Genomic DNA, 9545 nt, shown 5'->3' with positions numbered 1-9545 from the left:
TTTGTGTTAGAAACTTATTTGTGTGGTTCATAAATTCTTCATTAAGATGCTTTTATTGAAAATATAAGAATCTGTATAAGAAAAAAAAACATTTTTTTAAAAAGTAAAAAGAAAAAAAAACTTGTTGTCGAATTTGAGTAATAGATAATGCTATAGAAATTTGTAATATTTCAAATACTATTAAGTTTGAGTAGCAAATATTTTTTCACTATTAAAAGAAATTTGGCTTCATTAAAAATTAATAATTAAATTACATTAAGAATATTAAATTTATTATTATTATTATTATTATTTTGCTATAAAAAGTTATACCTAGAAGTTCTTTTTCTTTGAATTTTCAATCCTGTCGAAATTTTTATAAATTTTGATAATTTGAGATATTTTTTTTTAAAAATTCGTTAAATTCCAACTGTTAGTACACTTGGATATAAGCAAATTTTCTATGTTCACAGCATGAAAATAACTTTCTTTATAAGATTATGCTATTTTAATCGGTCATAGAAATCAGTAGGAAGAAATTATTTTAACAATATATACACATCCATTGCTGCGAAATATTTTTGAAAAGCGTTCCGCTCTAATCAGTTTTGAGTAAATATCACCCAGAATGCATAGCAATGTTTTACTTTTTTCTTAATGCTGTGGCGAAACAGAACTGTATTTATTAATTATTTTCCGCGTCTGAACTTTTAATGTATTTCTTAATTCAGAATTATAATTATTATGGATTCTTGTAATCAGTCTTAATCATATTAACTACAAGATAGCATTGAACAAAATATTATTATGCTTTCGAAAATTTTCATCTCCTTTTCAGATTCATCAATATTTGTATCATTAGTGAAAAATGTTCTTCTGATTTAAATGTAATAAGCAGATTTTTAAAAAAATTAAACCTAAAGTTAACATTTACCGTTACTTTATTTTCTTATTTATTAAAAAAATTTTTGGTCAAGATAAAATTGTCTGTTTGGAAAAGTGACGTGAAAGAAAAATTTTACAATGGAGTTTGAGAAGGAACTGGCTGGCTGACAATGGTATTCATTTTTAAAAGTCCAAAACTGAAACAAAAAGCGCGTAGCAATACAAGGAGGATAACAATATGCTCTCTTGAGTTCCCTTTCCAAATAGTGTTTCAAGAATAATTTTTAATACATGAGTCTCTCAGTTATTTGTCAAATATCAGATTAAAGTACTGCCAGATTAATAGAAAATTGTTAAAAAATATTTTAATGGCAAAACCTATGTTCAGACTACACAAAATGTACAGACATGTATAAAAAAATTACATTATATATAATAAATATTACAAAAACTTATTTTGTATATTATATCAAGGTTACTGAAATCCATATATGGTAACCTGTTTTCATTTTCACTCTCCTCGCTCGCTATTCTGAAAACGCCGGATTGATGCAATGTCAGATTACTGAGGATGTAGTAAGGAAGCTGTTTTACATTGTCTTAATATAATTTCTAAAATTAAATAACTAAACTATTAACTAAAATTAAATTTGTAATTAAATTTATGCATTGAAAAATGGCGGAAATGCTATCATTCTGCAATACCTATTCACAAGTCGGCCTCTGATTTCATGATAAATGTAATTGTATATGTCATCCCGCATAAAATGATAAGTTGTCTAATTCTGTGTTATAACGTCTAGTCCTTTATCTTCCTTTTAGATATGTAATAGATTTCAAAACTAATCTGGTTTAACATATTTGACAAGTATAACGCGAACATAAAGTGACTGTACTTAGAGGGAGTGCGATGCATGTGCCGTCCACTTTTTATAATTTGGTAATTTATTAACACTACTATTATTTTAACTAACTACTGTTAGAGAAACAAGAAAATTTGCTTTAATGTGGGCAATATTGCATCTAGAAAAAAGTGGAAAGGGCAAATCAAAAGAAAATTAAGTGGAATTTCAAGTATAATAGGCTCTGAAACATTGTTTACGGTAAAAAATTGTTTTAACCATCGCGACAGTGGTATTCTTGCTTAGGAAAGTAAGGAAATAATCAACAGTGTACAAAATATTACGTTTCGAAAAAGTACAAAGCGGAAATCAAAAGAAAACTTATCATAATTTTATATATGATAGCTTCTAAAAACTACCTGTGGTATACAGCTGTTTCTGACCTAGGAACAGCAAAGCTTGTACCTATCCTAGTAGAAGATACTGAACAAAATTGGCTTCTGAACTAGAGAGATAGCAGCTGTAGTTTACGAAATGTTTCTTTAGTTACTGTTGTCTGCACTCTTATTCACGCGACATTTTTGTTTCGTAAGTAGTCTAAAAGTAAACATTTGACACGTACGGCTCACTGAAGAATAAAACAGATATGGACGAAATTTAATATGTAAAGAGCGCAATTAACTTCAAACTCAAAGATTTTTAATATAATCAATTAACAGAAAATGGTATACATATCTTTGTACTCATAGCTCCTTGTAGAGTTCGATGATACACAAAATCAATTTAAAGTTTCAAGAACAACTGAGATTTATTGGAGGACTATTTGAAAAGTAGAGGTCAATTTGGATACATTTCATTTTGAGACATAATAAGTCTATTTTGATTCCTCTTAAGTAACCGTAAAATTAGAACTATCTTCTTTTAAATTACTTTTTCCTGATTTGGATATCTAACAAACTCAGTAAAATTTTAGACGGAGCATGACTGACAAAAATATCTCAAAGGAAAAAGTCAGACCTCCTAAACACATTTACAGAATTACTTTTTTATGACAAACATCATAATCATCCTAATTATTTGAAATAAATAAAACAGAATGCCCAAGAAGAATTCCTAAATTTGTTAATACAATAAAAAATGAATTTATAAGCTTAAAAGAAGATACCAAATTTCAAAAATGTGACTTAAAATCTTTTAAAACGTCTGCATGTCTGTATATATATATATATATATATATATATACAATAAAAAATGATTTATAGTTTTTCATCATTAGGATATCTCAAAATGGAAAATTAAAGGTTAGAAAAGATGCATTAATTGAAACATTAGCATTTTACATCGCCAAAATAAAGATTTGACATTTGAAGTAATTCAAAACTTCATTTTAAAGAGAAGAGAACTCTGTAGAAACGCATCGGATTGAAAGGATGATCATACTTACCACGTCACGTCTAGATGGAACAATACAAGAGCCCAGAATCAAATTAACACTATTTAACCATGTATAACTTATTTCAAATTTAACCATGTATAACTTATTTCAAATTTAACCATGTATAACTTATTTCAAATTTAACCATGTATAACTTATTTCAAATTTAACCATGTATAACTTATTTCAAATTTAACCATGTATAACTTATTTCAAAATGTAATTCTGAGGCTCGAGAGTATGAAAGGAGTTGTAAAAAAATCTTCCAAGCCACCGATATTATTTAATTTAGCTGAATTGAGAAGAATTTTGTGCTAAAAATAAAATAAAATTCTTTTGATAATTATACAGAGTATCCTATCATCTTAGAAATCAATATGAAATCTAATAATTAAAAAAATTGCGAAATAATTAGTTCATTTTTTATGCCAATATTTTTTAATTATTTGTCTAAATTACTTGAAAGACTCCTTGATTACCTCCCTTGCCTTGACTCGCCTCGTGATCCCAGACTATCAATAATTTTTGATATGTAGAGTGTCTACAAATTCTTGTAACAAAATGAGAGGACTAAAAGTGAGCAGCAAAATAAACATTGTTTTTCCTAGAGTTACTATTCACACATATTAACAAAAATAAAAGGGAATATTAATCACGATATCCATCATTAAAAATAGTAAGTAAAAAAGAAATTGAGGTTTTACATTCCTGGGGATTGTCTGGTTACTTATCTTTTATCTGTGACCTTTTCTTTTACTTCAACGCCTAATGAGTGATGTGCGCTGCGTGTTCCTTGAGCACCTATTTCTTTCTCTAGTGTTACAATGTGTTCCATTTATTTCACAATGCTACATATTCATTCTTGATGGCAGCTTTTTATCCCCTTCAGATAAATTTTAAACACAGTATTGAATTGGATGTGTTGGACCTGTAGCTTGCATCCCATTTCCCTCGATTCTGTACAGGATGTAAAAGATACTGTATGGGACACTAGTGGATTTTGTCCCATACAGTAGAAGAAAAACAGAAGTTTCCGACGACGGATCCGAAAAGTCCCTGGGAAAACTTCTGTTTTTCGGATAGAATCCGCATCTGCTACAACGTATACATTGTTTCCCATGGTATAATAGTCTTTCTTTCACTGGTATGTGTTATACATCGAAGTGCACGAATGCCCAAGAAAGTATTTCCTTACTTCTGTAGTGATAATGACATAGTACTATTATTTGCTATTTCTAACAAAGAATCAACGAAGATTAATAACATATCTTTTTTCTGCTGAAATAAATAGATCGCTTGAATATTCTTACGATAAAATATTGTTGATCCAGACACTCTGTCCGATTTTCTCTTTTATTGTTAAGGCAAAAGGATTCTGTACTCCTTTTGAGAAGACTATCTGCAGGGTGCGGAGGGAGACTTCGAGAACGAGGACGAGCAATCTGCAGGTTTCCATTACAGAATATAAAAAGCGTTGTAGCAGGATAAGCATAATCACCAGTAGTGAAATTTTCCCCCTTATAAAAGTTTGGAACATGCGACCCTGGCGATGGTAATTCTTTTGCTTCACTCATAGTTCTTCCATTATTGTATGCGGCGGTTCAGGGACTAATTTCTACTGTATACCCAGAAGGACAAGGTTGATTTTCTGTGATATTCTTTTGAGAAATCTTGAACTATTTACTGTAATAAAAGTTGCCTATTTAGTTTGATTGAGTATCTAGCTATAATTGAGAATATGGATTCAAATTTCTGAACAATATACCTGTTTGAAAATTTCCCTCTTGAGAAACAAAATATCATCTTAAAAAATGCAGACAAATTATTTTTAAAAACAAAGTTTAAAAAAATTATTTTGTTTAACTTCTATTACAATACCAACTGAATAATTTTTATATAAAAATCATGTTATTCCATTTTTAAAATCCAGCTTTACATTTTTTCAATTGCTTTGTATTCTCAATAGTAGAGGCAACTTGCCAATTCACAAAAAAAATAGTGTTACAAAAATAATTTTTTAAAGACTGAAATGCTTCAGCTCTTATGAAACTAAATTCTTACAGTAATGTGTTTGTTTGCGTTATTGTTGCCAGATTGTGTTTATTATTTTATTTAAAGAATATTATATCAAATTAGGTATCGACACTAAATTAACAACATTTAAAATAATAAACACAATCCTATTTAAAGCTGAAGGTCAAAAATTTTATTCGAAATTATGTTTATTCTAATGATCCCTACTTGTGTGTTCGATTCGACCAATTTTTAAAACAGAAAAAAAAAATGTACATGCTCTGTTAGTTTCGCACATCTTTTAAGAACAGAGGCATTTTGTTCTTTTCTTATCATTTTCTTATGCACGTTCAGCTGTTTTAACATCATTTTAAGTCATTTGGTGTTGCATTCAGACTCTAATTGAAGTTTCAATTTCCACTCGAGTTTACCATTTTGGGAAAGACATTAGATTTTGAACAATGGTATAGCGACAGGTTCAGGCAAGAGAGATGTAAATATTTTAGATCCTGAGCTTGGCATGCACCACGAATACACATTGTAAGTACATTACTTTAAAAACTTAATGGAGGTGGAGCGAAAAAGATTTATTTCGTTCTGGTGATTTTTATCCACGATAAGCTACTGTTTTTCTTACTCTAAATATGTTCATTTTTTGTATTTGAATAAAATCAAGTACTCTTAAATAGAGAAATAATGAAATTTGTTTTAATAAACACTTTATTTATGTGAAATACTTTTATTATGTATTCAGATGCTTTATTTACATTCATCTATTTAATGTTTGATCAGAATTCACAGAATATAGTGAATGGTTAGGTTTACTCAGTTCTAATTTTGTGAATATGAATATTGCGTTAAAGCGAAGATTTTTCATTTGTCACCTGGAAAATCAAAAATACAGGAAAGAGGTAAAAGGGAAATGCATCCAATTTTTCATTTGTAAAGTCCTCTTAGCCATTAGTTTCCAACTTCTTACCTCATGCTTTGGATCTATTTAGGCTCTAAAGATGCGTCTGTCGGTAGAAATTTTCTAAGTGCCAAATCTATGCAATTCAACACACTAAGATAAGCGTTCTTTCAAATTCAAGAAAAGAGCACATTTAATTTGAGATTAAGTGATAGTAAGTAATATTACAATTTGGCATTATTCAGATGCGAAATTATCAGATAATATTTCGAATTTTCTTGTATCCATTTCATTTTCATGATATTTCTGTTAATAATAATTGAGAAGATAATTTAGAAGAAATGAATGTAGTTGCAGTATGAACTAAGGAATCTACTAATTCATTTTTATTTCAGAAATTTCTTCAATTAAGAAATTTATAACTTATTTGAAATAATATTTGAGGCTTGAAGTACTTTTAAGGCAAACCAGCTGACTATAAGTACGATATAATGTTTATCTTCGCTAATATGATTGTATACTGCATGGAAGAGTACTGGAGCTTCAAACACGCAACAATGAAAATTCTAATTAAATTGATAATTGTTCCTGGTGTCAGATCTTCTGGAATTGTGTTAGGATCCCTATTAGCACAAAATGTTGTACATCTCCACGATGTTGTTCGATAATCTGAATGACAGCCAATATCGTGAAGATATCCTAACAATGTTAACGGAATTATTAGAAGCCAATAGGATGTTAGTACGCTGTATTTTACTTATATGCTGAAGATTAAGGAATTTACAATGTTCGAGCGCAATTTTTTGGAGGTACATATTGAAAAAGGATGCTCTACAATTTGTTACATTATCTTCACAATGTTGTGAATAGGGATGACGAATATTTTACGAGCGGTTATTACGTAACCAATATCAAAAAGTCACAAATACAAGTGATCAATACATTTTAAAGAGGGGTGTGATTCAAATCCTTGATACGATCTTACTGGTGATATTTCGATTACAGGTTTTGATCAAGATAGAAAGTAACAATCGATACGATATCACTGAAATTTACCGGAGCGGTGACTTCGCTGGAAAGTAACAATCGATACGATCTGTCCAATGGAAGCTCTCGAACATAACAGAAAAGGAGAAATCTGTGAACGGATTGAAAAGTGAACGTACCGGTTATTGGAATCATCGTATCACTGAATTGCATATCACTGAAATTTATCGGAGCGGTGACTTCACTGGAAAGTGTGGAAAGTGTGAAGTCGCCGCTCCACTTCATGAGAGTAACCGGTCTTATTGGTATTCGTATGTGTTGATGCACTGTTCCATACAAATCGTTCTTAATTGCTTATGATTTGATTTTGCATATATTCCATTTATTGCTGGCGCCATCTATTGGTAGAATATAGAACTAAAGTAAACAATTTAAAGAAATGACATTTATATTTAATTCAAATTTTTCAGAAAATGGTTTACTCCAATACAAAAATTAAATAAATAGTTTTGAAAAAAAATCAAATTTAAGAAGTAAGCTGAAATAGATAAATTAATTCAATCACACGTTACTTAAATTAGTAAATTAAGTATTAATTACAATTAATAAATTTTATATTTAATATTAAATAATAATTTTAAATTAATAATATGATTGAAATAACAGATATTTGGAACAAATATTTAAAAATAACAATAGCAAAATTATTTGTTATTCAAAAAATCGTGGATTATGCATCTCTAGTTGTGAAGCATTCAAAATATCGAACAACATCGCAAAGACATCGTAGCAATATCTTGTGCTAATATGATTGTGCTAATATCGATATAAAAATCAACTTTCCTGTTTTAGAGAACAAGTTGAAGAAGTTGTTGGAATAAAGTCGCTGATTCAAAAATCGATTTTATTTATACATTTTCCTTGAATTCCTTGAGAAGATTTGTTCAAAATAAAGATGAAGATGCATTGACCAAAAACAAATTCTTTGTCAAGAATCGTTTTGCAAGCAAAAAATAGGAAATTCACCATCTTCTTATAGGAGAATGGAAATAGATTTTCATTTTGGCAACTCTGTTTCAAAACGAGATGATTCTTTAAAAAGCTTCGAGAAATGAAATAACGCCTTCCTTATTTAATGAGACAAAATATGCATGTTGCGCTTATATTCCATCTATTTTCTAATTATTGTGTTAATGATTTTAATATGTTTTAAAGATCTGATTCTCCAGGTATTTCCTTTCATGACTTTTCACATCCCTGGCTGTTGCATATGCTAATTGACTGATGCCTGTAATTTTACCTAATTAGATTACTCCTTTTTCTGGTATCTCTTAACAGAAACAGTCAATGGACATCTAATTAGATAGAAGCGAGTCGCAGATACTTAAGTCCAGACAACGGACGCATTAATGCAAATTTCTTGATAATAGCCTTTTTAAAAAATAAGAATGTTATTTGAAAGTTAAATTTAGGAAAAAAATAATTGATACTTTGTTAACAGTAATGGTCGGATTTTTGAATTTGTAGAAAAATTGCCGGGGCTTGTTCATGACTGAAGAAATTAATTGTTTCGCTTTTTATTCTAAGTTTCCAGACAATGAATGTATGAAATACTATGATGAATGAAAATTTTAGGCTGTTTAAAAGGATTGAATATATGATTTACAAACGAAGAAAATAATATCGTCTACACGAACAAAAAATGTCTGGAAAATATTCAAAATTATTATATAACAAGAATATTTTCTTTTCAAAGATACTTTTACAAGAAAGTTCACTAATTCACATTCTTTTAATACCAGACAGCTTCATATTAAATTATGAGTTGTGGTGACATCTAGTGTGAAATTTCTAAATGAGAAGTAGTTCTAAAGTATATAGTCTGTCTTTTTATGTCTCATTTCGTTTCAAATGGAGATAAATTTGAAGTGAGCAATTTTAACTTGGCAAGATAATTGTAAATTTACCCATTGAAACAACACTGTATTTATAAGTGTATTCTTTGTATCTAAAATTTGGTTATTATAAAAGCCAATATTTTATCTGTACTTAATTTCCAACAGCACAAATTTTTTTACATCTATTTCTTAATCGTTTCGATGTGTTTATTTCAAATTCTCAAATTTTTTAAAAACTGATAAATAAGATAACCGATTTATTATTTTTACAGCAGTTTTAATATCTGTAATTGCATTAATTTTTAATAATCTGGAATTAATTGTTATTTAAACTTTCAATGTAATATCAAATAAAAACAGAATGATAAATAATTAAAATGACGAATTCACCGAAAATTTTCATTGAATATGTTTTTGAACTAATATGGGGCTGGTAGATTACGAATTAAAGGTATACCGAAAAAAGCAAGAAACCTCAAACACATCAAATAAACAAATATTAGTAACATAATTTATTATAATGAAATAACTTTGAGTACAATATTGGTTTATTGATTGATACAAATTAATACTCAGTAAAATGAAGAGTTAAATTA

Source organism: Argiope bruennichi, chromosome X1 (assembly GCF_947563725.1).
Source record: "Argiope bruennichi chromosome X1, qqArgBrue1.1, whole genome shotgun sequence".
In the NCBI taxonomy this organism is placed as follows: Eukaryota; Metazoa; Arthropoda; class Arachnida; order Araneae; family Araneidae; genus Argiope; species Argiope bruennichi.
This window is presented reverse-complemented; position numbering follows the sequence as displayed.